Source organism: Leucopleurus acutus, assembly GCF_964270905.1.
Source record: "Leucopleurus acutus genome assembly, chromosome: 15".
Taxonomy (NCBI): domain Eukaryota; kingdom Metazoa; phylum Chordata; class Mammalia; order Artiodactyla; family Delphinidae; genus Leucopleurus; species Leucopleurus acutus.
In genome coordinates this window covers 65,156,436-65,176,221 of record NC_139157.1, presented here as the reverse complement: position 1 = coordinate 65,176,221, position 19,786 = coordinate 65,156,436, and positions in this window count along the sequence as shown.

The following is a 19,786-nucleotide window of genomic DNA, read 5'->3' as shown; positions in this document are numbered from 1 at the left end:
ATGAGAAATTAAATATCATGTGACTTTAAGTTGATTTCTTTTTAAAAGATGCTAGAGGACAGAAAGGAAAGAGATGCCTTTCTTTAAAGGTAGAGATTGAAACCTCTAATCCAGGATGCTAGAAGGAGCACTTAAGAATAAAAAAATTATAGCTTGGAATTGAAATATATATATATATATATATATATATCAGCAAGTCATTTGTTATGAATTATTTATTTTTTGTTTTTACAAGATAGCTCCATTTCTTAAAAAATGTATTTATTTATTTTTTATTTTTGGCTGCGTTGGGTCTTCATTGCTGCGCGCGAGCAGGGGCTTTCTCTAGCTGTGGCGAGCAGGGGCTACTCTTCCATGCGGTGCGCAGGCTTCTCATTGTGGTGGCTTCTCTTGTTGTGGAGCACGGGCTCTAGGCATGTGGCCTTCAGTAGTTGTGGCACATGGGCTCGGTAGTTGTGGCGCATGGGCTCAAGAGCGCAGGCTCAGTAGTTGTGGCTCACGGGCTTTGTCGCTCCACAGCATGTGGGATCTTCCCAGACCAGGGTTTGAACCTGTGTTCCCTGCATTGTCAGATTCTTAACCACTGTACCACCAGGGAAGTCCTGCTATGGATTATTTTATTCAAAATAATAGCATGAGAAAAAATGTATGCTTTTATTCAACATGAAGGAAAAGATTTAAGTGTTTGGAAATGGACTGAGTATCTTGTCATAGGCGACTCAGTGAAGAGTTTATTTGATTGGAACTAAGAAGAGGTTTGAAGGTCACCTCATCCAACAAACCAACCAATGCTTGACACTGATGCTATTTAAACAGGAATTCTTTCATGCACGTTGAATAAATTATCTTGACATTTTATGATTAGAGTAAATATAGACAAAATTATTTCAAAGCATAACTTACTCTTCTGGGTTTTTAAAGTTTTCAGATTCTCTTATCTTTCAGATTTGAAGTATTTAGAAGAAAATCTAATATGAATACTTCTCTTATGAACTGTAAATTCCCCAAGGGCCATGATTAGGTTTTATTTCTTTTTATATTCTCCATTGTGCTGAGCACTTAGCATAAGATAGGTTCTCAATACACATTTGTTCAATGAACGAGAGGATGGATAAATAAATACATGACTACTGTTGCTTTTCTTCCAACGTAGTATGCACAGATTTTATTTGTATGCTTTCATTTGTATTTTTCTCCTTCATTTCTCTCCTTCCTCCACTGCCCAAAACAGACTCAAAGGCTGCTCAGCACAAAACAATTAGTATGTATAATTCATGGCTGTTTTCTGCAGCTCCAGACTGGAAAAGGAGAGAGAAGAGGAAGAAGCATGATCACGTGCACAGTTTAGAAGGGAGTTGAGACCTTCCTTCATTACCTCTGCCAGTAGTCCTTTAGATATTCTTAAGCCCCCTCTTTCTTCCCTGGATGCTTGTTAAATTGGTGTTTCTGTGGGGACACGTGGCTGGGGCTTTCTATTCTGCCATCTTGCGTCTTGCTAATGTCATTCTCTCAAATTAATGTCTCACAACGTCACATTCCTTACATTGTATATACCAGAAAAGCAGAAGACTATTAGTTGATCTTGGAAAACCTGATAAAGTCACAAGGTCTGTCCTTGGCTTGTCCCATTTCTAGATGCCTTAGCTTCTTCCCCTACCTCCACTCATGCCAGAAATCTATTATTTATCTTTAAAAACCTGACTTTGTATCTAACACTTAATATTACTAGTAATAACAATTACCATAATCATGGGAATAACATATTCCTGTGGAATACGTTCCTGTGGAACTTAATAATTTACAAAGCATTTTCCCATAAGTTATCATATTGAGATTGTCATGGCCCTTTGAGATAGGCAGGGGAGGTATCATTTCCAATGTGTACTTGAATACAAGCTTCATGAGGGTGAGGACTTTTATTTCTGCTGTTCACTGAATCTCTAGTGCCTAGAAGAATGCACAGCACATAGCAGGTCTCAATGAATCTTTGTTGAATGAATGAAGAAACTGGTGAATTTAAAAGATTAGTGATTATTCAGGGATACACAGTTAATAAATAAAAAGTTGGAGTTGTAGTGTGTTCCTTTGTGTCTTCATCTAGTGATGGCTCTGGAGTATCAATTCTAGTAAAAATACTCTATATGACTTGCTACATACTAATAATACATATTAAAGTTTCTTCGTATGAGTTCATGTGTCTTCTTTCTCCTGATTAAGGACATGTTATTATTCTTAAGGTGGCTTATACTTTTCAAAAAACATTAAGTTAGCAAGTGATTCTGAGACCAAGACCAAAGCTCTTCTGTGAGAGGTGACAAGATCTATCCTCTCTTCTCATTTCTCTTCTGAGGAGCAAAAAGGAAAACTGGAAAATGATTAAGATATTTCTGTATGTTACATAAATTATGTCAGGCAACATCTAGTTGTGATTAAATTCCAGAGTAAAATCATAATTTGGGGGAAGATTCTTTGAAATAAATAGTGTTAGTTTTAAGTAAATGAAATTAGAATTTCAAAAGAACAATGGCATAATGAACATATTCAGCTAGGGTGGGTAAAAAATATGTCAAAACTATTTCCTCTACTTCTGGTTGTTTACTGGAAAACAGTGCTATTAGGCAAAACACACACATACAAACTCATTTAAAGAGGAATACACCCATGGGGCTATGGAATGATATGTCTTCTAGCTTCTGATTTCAGCCTGCTTGATTGAAGTGTCTTTTCTATCACGTGATGACTGTATTACTCCATACATTTGATCACACAGTCTGTGCAGACACCTACCCATTAGTCTATAAAATCAATTCAGACAAATAAACCCTTTTAATTATGACCAGGAGCTTTGCATATTTTCCTATTCGATCTTAATTGCTTCTGCTAGGACTTAGTTTAGCTGAAAAACTAGTTTTATATTAAACCATGGGGCTCTGTAACTGTTTTATTATCAAGCATTTATGTAGCATTTTATGGCCTGCAAGTTAGTTTACAGCCCCTGTACCAGTTTTTTTCTACCCAATCCCTTTGGGAGGTAACCACAGTGTTATCATTCTCATTTTTACAAACTGTAGAAAGGAGGCTACAAAAGGGTGAGTGACTAGCAAACGGTCAGATGATAATAGTCAAAAAGGTATTAGAGGTCATGACCTTTACATTTCCAGTTTATTTCCTGCTATACTCATTCTTTTCTGGCCTTTTGCTGATTTATCTGTGAAGGGGTGCTGAAGCTCAAAAAAGGATGGATTTGTTAAGTGATAGAATATAACACATGTAAGAAAGTAGCAGCAATAGTATATTTTATTGTGAATTTTCAAAGTAAATGAACATTTAGTATAGAAAAATTTTTATATCCAAATATATTGAAACTGCTTATGCATTCTTAAATTTGAAGGGTGAAGATGAATTTGTTTTAAACACCTCGGAGGCTTGTGATATCAAAGCTGTTAGATTGGCTACCTCGTTAGGTTCATAATATTCATTTTGGGAAAAAAAGATGCAAATCAGAGTAAAATTTCATGATCTCCCCTTACATAAACAAACAAAAAATGCCCAAAACAGACAAAGCTAATAAAAGAATTGATGAAAGCTTAAGAAATGTGAATTTAGTATTTGTCAAATAGTGATGTTAAGCTGGAAACTATAAAGTTCTCAGGAATTAAGAATAGAATATAAGGGAATATTTGAAATCCTCCTTTTCAATTGATGTTTTAAAACATAGTCTGGTTAAAATCATAGTCTCTTAAATACTTTCATGGTTCAGACACTTTTTAAAGGCATTTTGTCACAAAAGAAAGTGCTGGCTTTATTATCAGTTTGCTATTAAGTTGGAAGGCTTTTATTTGCATGAAATTCTTTCTCAGGAAAATGTTAATAGGAACCAGAATGTAAATAAGGGGAGGGAGCTGCTCCAGATATATTTCTGCGGTTCTCCTTGGTAGGAAAATCTTATGTACATATTCAGCGGATGAGCCTCACTTGCTCCTGGGCTCAATATTCAGCTAATTAATGTCATTCAAGCATTATATGGCTTTGCATTGGCATTTGATCGAATTTCAAATCCTCTATTTGAATGAATAGCACACTGAGAAGAATTCATTTTTGTATTTTATTTAGCCTAGGCTGTGTTTACCTTTAATCTCCATTCACTTTAAATCAGTCTTTTACTACTCTTTTGGAAGAAAGCAAAGCCTCCCTGGCTGTGGCAGATCTATGCCTTATTTTGCTTCTTACTTTACATGTTTGTGTGTGTGTGAGTGAGCCTGGTAATTAATTAATATATATGCAGAAATTGATCGTAAAAAGGTGCTCTATTACCAAAAAGACACTGAAACCTGTAAAGAAAATAAAATATATTAACTTTGTTCACATTCAGGTCATATGAATAGAGGGGACTTCCCCGGCATTCCAGTGGTTAAGACTTCGCCTTCCAATGCAGGGGATGCGGGTTCGATCCCTGGTTTGGGAGCTAAGATACCACATGCCTCGCGGCCAAAAAAGAAAAAATACCAAACCATAAAACAGAAGCAATATTGTAACAAATTCAATAAAGACTTTAAAAATATATATATATTAATAGAGTCATAAGACATGGGTAGTATCCTCCCTGATCTATTTTGCTTTCTTTATATTGCTGTGGATGAAAGAAAGTCACCTGCCCTCAGGAAACAAAGGCTGTTGCAGCCATCAAGCCATCAGCCACTACAGACACCCCAGACTGTGTTCCCTGAGGGGAGTCGGGATGGAAAATAACCCAGGATACTGGCCCTAGTTAGTTAAGGTGCATATCAAAGGAATGATTTCATTAAGCCCAGACTTTTGCATCTTCCCATACATAGAAAAGTGCTAAATTCATTAGTTTGAGATGTCTGGTTTTTCTTTAACTAATAGTAATCTTTTGATGTTCCAATAACATGTTTTGTTTTGTTTTTTTGCAAAAATTCCTCTGTATCCCGGTTCCTCCCTTACCTCTTTAGAGCAGGTCCTCAGAGCTATCTGTGAGGGTGTCTCCCAGACTTAAGCCCTCAGTACATCTGCAGAATAGAACACAATTCTCAGCTTTTAGGTTGTGCATTTTCTTTCAGCGGACGCTGCCATATTTTCCAAATTTCCAAAAATAAGGGGGAGGGTGTCATAAGGAGCTAAAATCCATCAAACATTTTCTGTATAACTTTACATGCATTGCCACATTTAACACTTTCCAATCTTCTCTTCATTACTATTGTCAATTTGCAGATAAGGAAACTGAGGTTCAGAGAAAACGGAGTACCCTGTCCAAGGTCAGATAGCTAGGAAGTGATCCAGGAATGATTTAAAACTTCAACAGAGTTGAAATCCTGTGGCCTTAATCCCTATGCTGTATTGAATAAAAGTTATTTTCTAAAGGGGAAAAAAGTAAACATGATATTTTAAAAATGTATATCCATAAAGTGTTTGGTGAAAAAAAATTACCCACAGAAAATGCCTTTTAATAGATTCTTCTGTTTCTTGTATGACTCTCTCTTATACAACCTTCATGATCATCTTTCATGGTTTTGCCTATATGTAATTGTAGAAGGCTTTCACCAATACTATATGTAAAATAGACACCTTACCACTTCTGTCTGATCCTGTGATCATCTTTCTCCCGGGCTATTGCAGTCATCTCCTCACAGCCCTTCCTGATTCCACTGCTGATCTCCCACAGTCAGCCTTGTCTTCATCTAGCAGGTGAAATCAGTAGACGACACTCTTCTCAAAATCTTCCAGCGGCATTGCTCCTCTCACAGAATGAAGGGAGACGTCTCTAAGGGCCTTCCATAATCTCCTTCCCATGCCTCTGCCCTTCATTGGTCCGAACTCTTCCCCTGGTGCCCCTTGTTCCAGCCACAGTGGTGCCTGTGTTCTTCCTTGAATACATCTAGCTTATTCCCCACTCAGGCATGTGCTGTTGTGGTTCTCTGTACCTCAAACAGACTTTCCCTAGAAACCTGAATTCCTCATCTCTCACTTTCTTCATGGCTTTGCCTATATGTAATTATAGAAAGGCTTTCACCAATACTGTATTAAAATAGACACCTTACCACTTCTATCTTATCCTGTTTATTTTTCCACATAGCACTTATATTTATGTGTCAATCTGTTTATTATCCATCTTCCTCCCTCCCCTGGGTTGAGACCTTTTTGAAGTTTATACAGACCTCCCTCCATGAGGAAATTTGTTTTGTTTAGAGCAGTAATCCCTGTGCCTAAAATATGTCTAGGACAAAATGGGAATCCAATAAATACTTGTTGAATGAATGAATTTGGACTACAAAAGTGACTTTAAAGACTTATTTTCTATCTTCCCTGAGATAAGTGTTCGTCCTTGGACATTATAGCATTAGGTACAATTTTAATTTGACTCAGTATCTAATTGTACATTCAAACTAACTTGGAGACAGTGGAGATATAATATATTTAATGATGTTTTATGTTTACATTTTACATCATATTTATAGAAAGTTCTGAAAGAAAGTTCATCAGATTATCAGGAGGAATGTTGGTTAAGTTTTATAGGGAGATGTGTTGAGCAAACACTATTGGGTGTTTCTGCAAAAGAAAGAAAACTAAGTGTTCAACCAAGGTGTCAGCCTTATTCATAAAGGCAGAGGAGGCATCCATGCAGTTGGGAAAATTGGGAATTTGGACTGTGCAAGTTATTTAGCTCCTTTGTACCTCCGTTTTCTAGGATTAATAACATGTTACAAGTGTAAAAGTGCATAGCGTTTTGTCAGAAATTAATTTTACTTTTTCGATCAGATTTTATTTCAGCTTCTCAACATTAACCATGAGAGACTGGTAGCTGAGCCTTGAACAAACCAGTATGCTTGTGACCCAGATTTTGTGGGAGAGACGTGCTGTATTCCTTTACTAATCTCTTCCTTCCCCTCACTCTTGCATCAGTAACCAAACCTGGAGGCAATCCAGGACAAAGTGTTCGGCAAAAGTGTAGAAAAACAATGGCTTTTAATAACAGAACCATAAAGTTTCTCTTCTATGGTATAGAGTGTATGATATGCAGAAGGTAAGATAGAATTTCTCAGTCTTGAAGGATCTGGAAAGGAAGGAAAGGAGGGGAGAGAGAGTGTGGAAGGATGAAACAAGTCAATGTGTCTTAATCTCCTTTCTTTGGGCTTGGAGAGAACCTATGTTAGGTAAGTTCCCGGATATATCCAGCATGGGAAGAGCTCTCTCCACATTCTCCCTCTGGAATTCTAGAAGGAACCTGTAACATCACAGGCAGCCCAATCTACTTAAAAGAGTGGGATGCTGTCATCAGGCTGGGAGAGGATCTGGTTGGCCTTCTCCAGCCTCCGGTGTGGGGTGCATGCTGACTGGAAGCCAGTGGGCTTGCCAGATGCCTGCATCCATCCTGCACTGGAGGCTGGATGGACCTCAGGACGTGGGGGTAGCTGCGGGCCTCTGGGCCCACAATCAGGAGAGCTGAAGGGAGTTCAAGCTACTCCAGGAGTGTTGCCCAGCCCAAAATGAAGGACCATGAATGCACTAGCCACAGACTGAACACTTAATAGTCAACAGGTGACAGGAAGCATTGCCCTAGAATCCAGTAGATAACAACTAGTGTAGACCCAGGGACTAGCCCAAGGTCGGGACATTCTGCCACCTCCCAAAACAGCAAGGTCAAGTCTTCCACACACTCCTTCTCTGTTACCTCAACTTAGGGAAAAGCCAGGAGGAGAGAACACTTTACCCCAGCTAGAGACGAGGCCCTACAACAGCTGTTTATGTAATCAGATTGGATTGCATTTAAATTGACCACTTAGTTTTACATGCTAACCAGGTAATGGGAGTTCTCCTAATTAATTATGAAAAATGAATTACATTTTCTCTTTATATCTGACTTCTGTTTTTTTTTCTTTTAACATCCAGTTTGGGGCTATTATGAATAAAGCTGCTATGAACATTCATATTTAAGTGTTTGGGTGGACATGTTTTCTGTTGTTTTGTTGGGTTTTTTTTAACATCTTTATTGGAGTATAATTGCTTTACAGTGGTGTGTTAGTTTCTGCTGTATAACAAAGGGAGTCAGCTATATGTATACATACATCCCCATATCCCCTCCCTCTTGCGACTCCCTCCCACCCTCCCTATCCCACCCCTCTATGTGGTCACAAAGCACCGAGCTGATCTCCCTGTGCTATGTGGCTGCTTCCCACTAGCTACCTATTTTACATTTGGTAGTGTATATATGTCAAAGCCACTCTCTCACTTTGTTCCAACTTACCCTTCACACTCCCCATGTCCTCAAGTCGATTCTCTACATCTGTCTCTTTACTCGTGTCCTGCATTTAGGTTCTTCAGAAACATTTTTTTTTTTTTTTTAGATTCCATACATATGTGTTAGTATATGGTATTGTTTTTCTCTTTCTGACTAACTTCACTCTGTATGACAGTCTCTAGGTCCATCCACCTCACTGCAGATAACTCAATTTTGTTCCTTTTTATGGCTAATATTCTACTGTATATATGTGTCACATCTTCTTTATCTATTCATCTGTCAATGGACACTTAAGTTGCTTGATGTCCTGGCTATTGTAAATAGTGTTGCAATGAACACTGTGGTACATGTCTCTTTTTGAATTATGGTTTTCCCAGGGTACATGCCCAGTAGTGGGATTGCTGGGTCATATAGTAGTTCTATTTTTAGTTTTTTAAGGAACCTCCATACTGTTCTCCATAGTGGCTGTATCAATTTACATTCCCACCAACAGTGCAAGAGGGTTCCCTTTTCTCCAAATCCTCTCCAGAATTTATTGTTTGTAGATTTTTTGATGATGGCCATTCTGACTGGTGTGAGGTGATATCTCATTGTAGTTTGGATTTGCATTTCTCTAATGACTAATGATGCTGAGCATCCTTTCATGTGTTTGTTGGCAGTCTGCATATGTTCTTTAGAGAAATGTCTATTTAGGTCTTCTGCCCATTTTTGGATTGGGTTGTTTGTTTCTTTGATATTGAGCTGCATGAGCTCCTTGTGAATTTTGGAGATTAATCCTTTGTCAGTTGCTTCATTTGCAAATATTTTCTCCCATGCTGAGGGTTGTCTTTTCGTCTTGTTTACGGTTTCTTTTGCTGTGCAAAATCTTTAAGTTTCATTAGGTCCCATTTGTTTATTTTTGTTTTTATTTCCATTTATCTAGGAGGTGGGTCAAAAAGCATCTTGCTGTGATTTACGTCATAGTGTATTCTGCCTCTGTTTTCCTCTAAGAGTTTTATAGTGTCTGGCCTTACATTTAGGTCTTTAATTCATTCGGAGTTTATTTTTGTGTATGGCATTAGGCAGTGTTCTAATTTCATTCCTATACATGAAGCTTCCCAGCTTTCCCAGCACCACTTATTGAAGAGGCTGTCTTTTCTCCATTGTATACTCTTGCCTCCTTTATCAAAACTAAGGTGACTATATGTGCATGGGTTTATCTCTGGGCTTTCTATCCTGTTCCATTGATCTATAGTTCTATTTTTGTGCCAGTACCATACTGTCTTGATTACTGTAACTTTGTAATAAAATCTAAGGTCACACAGCTAGTAATCAGCACTGGGTTTTGAGCTCAGGCAGTACAATTTTCACAAGTTCTTCTTAATCACCATGCTGTAGAAATTTGTTGCTTTATTGAAGACAATCTGCTTTGCATCGTACATTTTGCAATAGAGTAAGTGGATTTTGGTACATTTTCACCCAAAACCACCTTCTGCTTTCAACAAGAGAAAGCCATATTTTAAAATACCCCACCTATAAGGTTTCAACAGATAACCATTTTAATTCATCATCTTGTAGATACTATATCACACAAAAGTGCTTTTGGTATGCGCATTTGAAATAGGATTTTGATTAAAATTTAACAAAGTTTTATCAGCAGGTTCTTTGCTTTAAAAAATCTGCTCATCAGGAGATATGGTAGATATTGTTCCATTTATGTGAGTAGAGACCAAATTCCTTATAAAAAGAATTTGAATGTGCTTTTTTCCGTATGGTGCCAGCACCTATAATTCTATTTCTTTATTAAAGGTGATTTGACACAATGAGCAAAATTCAAAGCAGTTAGAGCATTAGAGCATAACTGATACATTTCCAAAATGAGAGCACATTTCTGAATGTCTGAGGGAGTTTGTATAAAAATGTGTTGTTCTATGAGAAGAAGAGGTAATAAAGCCCTTCTGGAACAAGAGTGTAATTTTCATGGGAAAAATATAATTTTTTTTCCTTAAGGAATTCTGAAAGTAAATTAATTGAAAAAATATTAAGATCAATTACCCATTTTATTTTTACAAGGCTTCCATTTTTCCCTTTATCATCAGAGTACTTGTAAAAAAATTTTACATGCTTACAGAGCATGTAAAAAAAGATGAAAATTACCACAAATTGGAGATTTATCAAAATCTTACTATATTTTAGGCACTCTTCAAGACATTTTACATGTATTAAATGATTTAATCATCACAAAAGCCCAGGAGGTACCCATTTTATAGACAATGAAACTGAGGCACAGAGATTAAGGAATTTGCATAGACATGATCTAAGAGTCTATTGTCTGGCTCTATAGTTGTCCCACTCAACTGCTATGCTATTTTGTCTTAACAGCAGTTAAGAATATTCTCTTTCTGATATAGTTTCAAATTTCCACAATTCTCCCATACATTGAACATTATTTTGTCGAGAATAAACTCAGTTTTGCATGATTTTTATAGAAAATATAAAGCAGAGCTATCTTGGATATTTTGTCTATGATTTCTCAAGAATATCCTGTGTTTGAAACCATAAGTTTCCCCTACAGAGATGTAATTTGTTTTAATTAGGTCATCTAAATGTCAATTATTTATGTTGACTACAGCAATTCCTAATTTTGGGATTTCACAGGCCTTCACTCTTGCCTGGCACTCGGGGAATCTTCTCTGTTTTGCATAATCTTAATTATATTACTTTGTTGAAGAGATGCAAGAAAAATGACATTCTTCTAGAGTGACTTCTCAATTAAATCAAAGAGATCTGATAAGATTAAAGAAAATGCTGGCAAAGCACTGAGTGTTAAGAAGGAGGGAATATCCATGTTAAATGAGTTACCAGAAATAAAGTACAGACTTATATCAGGGAACAGTTCACTTAGCATAATTAGTAGTTTTTGTTACTAACATGCTAAATGATTTATTAGTTGTCAATGAGAAGTTGATGTGCTGTAATAATCATTCCAAAATACCCTTTCTTGATTATGCAGCAATTGTATTTCCCAAACTCTTTAATGCTATTTAGCCCTTACCATATTTTGGTAAAATAAATAAGAACAGGCATTGTAATTCCACTTTTAAAGGTAGAGACTGAATCACACAGATGCTAAGTAACCTAAGGGAAATCTCACAGTGATAATAGTGAGTCCAGTGTTTTTAAGCCTCTAAATTCCCAGCCACTGTTCTCTGTCTAAAACCGTGGTCTCTGCATAAAAATGCGTTCATGTTGAGGAGAAAATAGAGAAGAAAGAGGGTAGGGAGAGAGAGAGAAAAAAACTAAGAATTGTATTATTTGTCTTATACAAACACTGGGGAATATAGTGTCTTTTACAAAAATAATGTTGGTTATAAAGGAGAGCATAAAATGGTTTAATTTCAAACACCCGACTTACTTTCTTTTCCTGAGCTCTGTGGGAATAAACGCTTACATTCTTCTTAAGCAATATTTCTTTAATCTTGTTGTGTAAAAAAGAGATTATAAATCACAAAAATGTGTGAGCTCCTGCTTGTGAAGATTTTTGCCTGTTATACCATTAAAATAATGTGAACTGTAAAAAGGATTACTCTAGTTTCTCCAGGTCAAGTAGTTTGTTAGGAGCACAAAGGCCATGGAATACAGAAGAGTCGATCGAATTTATAAGTCAACGTCTGTGATGCTACCTGGTGCGTAAAAGAATTATGTAAGTGCTACATCTGCTCCTAGGAAGTTATCTGTGAATACTTCCTAATTTTTTCATGCCAGTGTGTGTGTTGTGCGAATCACAATGGAGTGAATCCCTGTTCACTTCTCTAGCTCTGTTATATTTGGGGTGAGTGCTTCTATCACTCAACTGAGTGCTCTGGGCTAAAGAAGTCCACATATTCTAACTTCTTTCCATCATGTTTCCACAACATAGAGAAGATGTGATTGGTGTGAATTAGAATTAGACCTGACTTTTCTTAAATATTAGTGGAATGTGATTAAATGTAACATGATCATAGATATCAGATATTAATCTGATTTTAATCTCTGCTACGAGTATATGGTGGTAACTGTTATGAAACGAAAGAATGTCCCTGCAAAGAAAACTTATTAAGAAATCTATAAAGTTTTAAAATGTGTTTTGTAAAACTAAACTCAAATGCAGTTTCAGTAGTTAGGAAAACACGTAAGTGGCAAATTCCTCACTTTCCTTGCTTCCTAAAGAATGAGAAAGTGAAATGTATTTGTTTATTATTTTCTTAGCTTTATCTGTGTATTAAGTAGGAGTTCTGGGTGGAGGTTGAGTAAAGTCTGATCAGATAGATGATCATGATGGTGTTCTCAGGATAGTGAGGATTTTCAGCTAGGTTTGGTATGAGGAAAATATTGTTTTCTTGATTTCTTGAATAAAATTCTATTTTAAATTTTTCTCACAAATTTGATAACTTTTCAAAGGGTGTTTCCTAATCGATGTTTGTGTTCCAATCATTGAAGAAGGAGAGCACTCTTTCAGGTTCATAGAAATTTTGGCCTAACGTTACCCTTACGCTACTATTTCCAGGGGCTGCCAGATCTTCTTATTTTACTTGAATAGCCTTCACAGTGCTGCAGACAATCATGAGAGAGGTTATTGGATATATCCTCATTCCAATCTTATTTCCTTTCTTTCTCCATAGCTGTATTTAAGAAAACAACATAGGACTTGGATATTGGAAACAATGTATTTTTGGACAAGTCCACAGCACTGTCTTACAAAGATTTTAAGCATCATCAAAAATTAAGCATATAGAAGTTGTTGTACATGGATGGTGACTTTGGTGCATACATAATAAAATTCATATATTTAAAAATAGACACCTCTGTGGTTCTGGAGCCATCTGTGAGCTTATGGTAAAGCCTGTTGAATCTTGTAGTTCAGGAAAACTATTCCCAGGCTAAGATTTCCATAAGAAATCCAGATCAGTGAGCCGTTAGTGAACTTTCCTTCTTGGGTGGTCCTCAGCCAGTGATGCACTGGAGAGCACAGATGTAGAGTAACACATGGACCAATGAAGAAAAGCAGTGCATCCTTCTAGAGGGAGAGGGGATATGACATCACACTGGCATTCTAGGCCAAAAGGAATGTCTATACATTAAGGAAATATGTCTTCTGCTTTTCCAAAGATTGTAGACTCTCAGGGTTGGAAGATACTTTAAATATCGCCTAGTTCTGTTATATAGAGAGTGGTCTCTAGACCAGGCTTTATATATAGTTCTGAAAGGATGCAAAGACCTATCTCAGCAAAGCCAGCTATGATGAATAGGTAGCTGCATACACTGGACTTAAAGGACCCACTATTCTTTGTATTTTGTGAAAATGGAAGTAATTTAGAAATTTTTAAAATTCCTTATTTTGTGTTCAGTAAAAAAATGCCCCATGGAGCCTTAATTGTGCATAAATAAATAGATTTTCTATGTATATATACACACAAATAATATAGAGGGTTACCCTTGCCCTCAACATGACCTCATAAGACTTCCACTTAAGAGATAATCTAATAAAATTCCCAGATATCCAGGCTTGTAAACTTCTCCTAAGTAAAAGTCTGATGAAAAAACAATCTCTGTTTTTTGTGTTTGTTAGTTTTTACTTCTCTTAATTAATTACTTTTGATCACCACATGGCTTTGATGAAATGAATTCATTTTGATTTATGTTTCACTACTTTCTCATCTGTACAAAACTTGTCAGAGCACAGTACACACTAGTGCACAGAGAGTGACTGCACAAAAGTTCTAAATTGTTAGTTAATTCTTAATTTGTAGGTTTCCAAAAAAGTGAGAAAATTTAAAGCAATGGAAACACACAGCATGGAATCATAGTGAAATGCAGTGTATAAATTGGAAACAGTAAGAATAGTTATAAGGTAAACTGTTACTCATAGTAACATAGTTCAGTGGGCTATATTCAGCTTGTATTCTTTAATGTATTTATTTTGTCTTGAGAGGGGAGAAACCAAACTTACTGAGTCTGATGGGCCTGACATTAAGATATTACATATGGCTCTTTAGGATTTGGGGTTACAGAATCATGCTCTTATTCTTAATATATTTATTCAAAAAATATTTTCCCTTAAAAAATAAATCAACACATTAGCACTTAGGTGTCAACTATAAAATTATTTGTGTCTAAATCATTGTATAAAAATTACAAAGCATAAACATGCAAAACAAAAAACTAAGAAAATTTCTCAAATGCATACCACCCAGAAGTACTACTGTCAGCCTTTTTGTGCATATCTTTCATTAGTATCTATCTCTATCACTTTTTTATGAAGTGGGACTAATATAATACATGATGCTCAATGCTCTTTCTTAACAATATATCATGAAAAATCATGTCACTGAATATAGCTCAACATCATCAGTTTAATGTCAATCTCATCATTGACTTTAAGTATATATCATAATTTCTGTAACTAATATTCTATTGTTGGATACTTAGGTCGTTTTCAGGATTTGTTTTCTGTCTTGGTAATGTGCCTGTTGCTAGCTGTACCTTGTTTTGTTTTGATAATGTGCATACCTAGACACATAATCAAATAATTCCTCAATGTAAGATTCCTGAAAGTGGGATTGTGAAAGGAGATGTAAAAAATGAATGAGGTGAACCATTGTCAGGCTTTTGATGCAACTGTCAAACTATATTTGAGGCAGATTAAATCAATTTATATTCCCACAAGCAGCTTGTGTTCCAGAAATAATGGACTGCCAGGCAAGAATGAACTATTCCCTTAATAAATATTTTTAAAAATCCTGGATAATATATAGTACATATCATTTGTGGATTATCTAGTAAGAAATGAAGGGATATCTGAGTGTCAAAATCCAAGCTGGAGCTGAGATACTAGTAAATGAAAAGATGGCCAGGAGCTGTAAGAAGGTATCTGACCAAGAATGACTCTGTCTTGTTTATTTGTCTTTATGTTTGTTACTATTGAAGCACAAGGTACATAGTATAAAGTACATAAATTGTACTTGTAGGTATGGTTGAGTTTCGCAAAGCTGACATATTTGTGCACTGTCTGTCCAGATCAAGTTATATTACCAGCACTCCAGAGTGTGCGCTCTTCTAGTTTTTATTTCTTTTCAAATGGTGAATATCTTAATCACCATACTTATTTTTATTACTGCATACATACTTTTGCCCATTTCTCAACTTGAAATAAATGGAATATATAGTATGCATATAGTATATAAGTGCCTATTTTCTTGTAAAATTTATGCATATTTTTGAATATATAAGCTGTGATTTTTTATCACTCTTGGGTGAATAAACCACAATTAATTTACTGTTAATCAAAATTTGAGATGCTTACAGTTTGGAAATACTTCCAATAATGCTGAAGTTCTTATACATGTCTTTTGCTTAACACATACTGAACTTTGCCCACTCCCAGGTTTCTTCTAGAAGTTTTATTATTTTACTTTTCATATTTAAATCTAGAATCCATCAGTAATTGATTTTTATAAATGCTATGAAGTAGGAGTAAGATTCAGTGTTTTTCTGTATAGATAATAAGAGATTTCTGGTTTCAGTCATGATGAAATATCAAATATGGGAATTATATTGGCGATAATAAACGCTAAAACTGAACATACAAGAAGTATCTGTTTTCAGATATTAGACCATAGATAGCTCAGAGCTCTGATCCTTGAAAGTGAGAAACACAAGATGAACTCTGCGAGGGGCACTTTCAAGCTGTGGTGGAGAGAAGCTGAACCCAGCCGGCAGTGATCACGCTGAGGAGGCTGAAATGTAAGGGGCAGTGTGCCAGCCTGAAGGCGGGTGTTCAAAGGAGGAACATTTTCTTGAGCCTTTGGCTAAACACTGGGCTAAACATATACAGACTGAGATTTTATCAACTGAGACTTCTGGGAGTCATGATCTTTTTGCAATAGACACGTCAAAGATCACTGATCACAGATCACCATAACAAATATAATAATAATGAAAAAGTTTGAAATATTGTGAGAAGTACTAAAATGTGACACAGAGACACCAAGTGAGGAAATGCTGTGGGAAAAATAGTGCTGATAGAATCGCTTAATGCAGGACTGCCACAAATCTTCAGTTTGTAAAAACGCAGTATTTGTGAACTGCAATAAAGTGAAGCATAATAAAGCGAGTTATGCTGTATCCTTGTGCAACTGATTTATAGGTTAAACCCTTTAGAGAATGAAGAAATAGGACAGGGAATGGAAGAATGAAGTGAGGACAGTCTTCAGGTGAAATCCAGCATGAGCATAATCATTTGGGAAGCTCTGGTACATAAATGAAAAAAACCCAGAATGTATCAATCCCCTCACACATACCTTGAGGCAAGAGACTGGAGTTTTAGTAGGACTTCTGTACCTTCTTACAGCAATCAGGTGTTGGCTATGACATCCCTTGGCAGGTGGGGTGGGGGTATCACTTCCAGGCACTTCTGGAGAGGTGATAATCCTCAGAGAAGTTTGCAGGTGTGAGCAGGGGCGCTCTTAGCAGCTGGATAACAGTCACATCAACCTGGTTAAAGGAATTCAAGTGTGTATGGGCAAATCATCAATAGTAACTTCTATAGTCTCAACCTTGAATTACTCATATGCAGTCACTTCTTACATTCAGTCTACTACAACCTGTTGCAGCTTCTCCAAGGTTCTTGTTGGTTACAATTTCTAGGAATCCTTAAAAGAGCAGTGTTAATAGGATAAGTAACAATATCTATTGTTGCATTTGGTCCCAAGGCCATAACTGATACACATCATGTCCCGTTGTTCACATCCATTTTATTTTATTTTTTATTTATTCTTTTAAAAGATTTTTTGATGTGGACCATTTTTAAAGTCTTTATTCAATTTGTTACAATATTGCTTCTGTTTTTTTTATGTTTTGGTTTTTTGTCCGTGAGGCATGTGAGATCTTAGCCCCCCGACCAGGGATTGAGCCTGTGCCCCCTGCATTGGAAGGCAAAGTCTTAACCACTGGACCATCAGGGAAGTCACCACATCCATTTTTAGATTCCCCTTACTCTCAGCTACATCAGCTGGTCTGCGTGGCTTACCTGGGATAATCCACTTGGGCATCTCAGTGGAACTTCCAAACACTGTACAAGTAAAATTTTTGAAAAGTTAAAAACATGTCTATCATTCAAATGTAAAGTAAGCACATATTAAAAATTTATGTTATGCACTAATGGTAAAAATGCTAAAGCTGACTTTATTTCAATACTTAATCATCATCTTCCTTTTAGTTTACAAACCCTCCATTCCTATCTATCTAATATGCTGTTAAATCCATCCATTTAAGTATTAGTTTCAGTTCATTACTTTTCAGGTTTGTTTATTTTCTTCTTTCATACATTCTAATTATCTGGAAAAATTCTCCATATTTTTCTATATTATCTTATTAATAATTATTTTAAACTTCCTCTATGATGAATAAAATATCTAGATAATCTATGGGTATGTTTTAAAACCTATGTCTTTTTCTCTTGGGTCTCAGTAATTTTCTCCTATTTCCTAGCACACATGGCCGCTTTTTAGTGAATGCTGGCCAATGAGCATGAAACATTGGAGAGGCTCTTGATGATGTCGTATTTCTTCAGAGATAGTTCAATCTTCTTCTGGAAAGCCAACAGAATATGAGTCTATCACCTGAATCTGCCCATTTCAGACGTTTCAACTGAAAGCTTGAAATATTTATGAAGGTCACTCATTTTTGATGAGCCTGGTATTCAAATGTTGGTTTCTCCAGCTCTATAAAACTATAAAAATATTCTGCCTGGATTTTTAGTTTCTTAGCAGCTACTTTTATATTAAGAAAGAAAAAAATAGAATATCTTTGAATTTTGTAGCATCATAGGAAAGAAATAGAGTTTGAAAGGTGGGATTAAGATGGCAGAAGACCCTGAGCGCACCTCCTCCCACAAACACATCAAAACTGCAGCTACATATATCCTCTTTCTTGTTCCTATTTGTCATGGATATTTGTCATCCATTTGGTCAGCTAGTATCCTTCTTATTAGAAATCTTAGGGGGAGGCAGAGACCACCTGCTTGTACTCCACACTTACCAGACGGATACAGCAAGATCAGGAAGAAAACCATAATTTGAAAATATATATGCACCCCATTGCAGCATTATTCACAATAGCCAAGACATGGAAACAACCTAAATGTCCATTGACAGATAAATGGATAAAGGAAATGTGGTACATATATGCACTGGAATATTACTCAGCCATAAAAAAGAACAAAATAATGCCATTTGCAGCAACATGGATGCTACTAGAGATTATCATAATAAGTGAAGTCAGAAAGAGAAAGACAAATATCATATTATATCACTTATATGTGGAATCTAAAAAATAATACACAAGAATTTATTAACCAAACAGAAACCAGCTCACAGACTTAGAAAACAAACTTATGGTTACCAAAGGGGAAAGGTGGTGGGGAGGGATAAATTAGGAGGTTAGGATTAACATATACACACTACTATATATAAAATAGATAATTAACAAGGACCTATCATGTAGCACAGGGAAATATACTCAATATTCTGTAATAACCTATATGGAAAAGAATCTGAAAAAGAACAGATATATGAATATGCATAACTAAATCACTTTGCTATACACCTGAAACTTAACATTGTGAATCAACTATACCCAATACAAAATACAAAGTAAAAAAAAAAAAAGAAATGACAGCTAAATGGTTGGGTAGGAAGAAACAAAACCCTCCTTATATATAGATGTTATGATCGTCTAGACAGAAAATCTAAGAAAATCTATAGACAATCATTTGAATTAATGAAGTTTAGAAACTTTGCTGGAAACAAATTAGTATACAAAAAATTAATACTTTTTCTATACCCAGAAATAGTAAATTGAAATTGGAATTTTAATAAATATGTCATTTACAATAGCAATAAAAACAATTAAGTACAAAAGAATAAATCTAATAAATGTTGTTTAAAAACTTTAAAACATAACATTATTGTAGGGCTTAACAGAAGATCTAGAAAAAGAGGAGATAGTTCCTGTTCATATTTAAGCAGAATAAATATTTTAAAGATCACAAGTCTCAAACAAATCTATATATTCAACACAATTTCATTTAAAATGCTGAATGTGAATTTTTTGAAAAAAAATCTAAACTCAAAAAACACTCTAATACTCACATGAAAGAGTAAAGGGCCAAGAGATGACTGTAAAACAAAATTAAATAATTTTGGTGATTGCATCCAAAGACTTGTGCTTATCCTTGTATTTGTTAGGCATGTAATGACGTACCATTAAGAATAAAAGTTGCTGTAGACTTTTGATTATCTTTTTCAGATTAAAGAAATTCCATTCTATTCCTAGTTTGCCATTTCTTAATCATAAAAGTATGTTGAATTTTTATCATAATATTGGGCATCTATAGAGATGATTATAAGATTTTAATTTTCTCCTTTGTTAACATGGTGAATAAGTTTCATGTCATTAACATTTCTTGCATCCCTTTGATAAATTCTGCCTTCTTGTAATTTTAAAAATGAT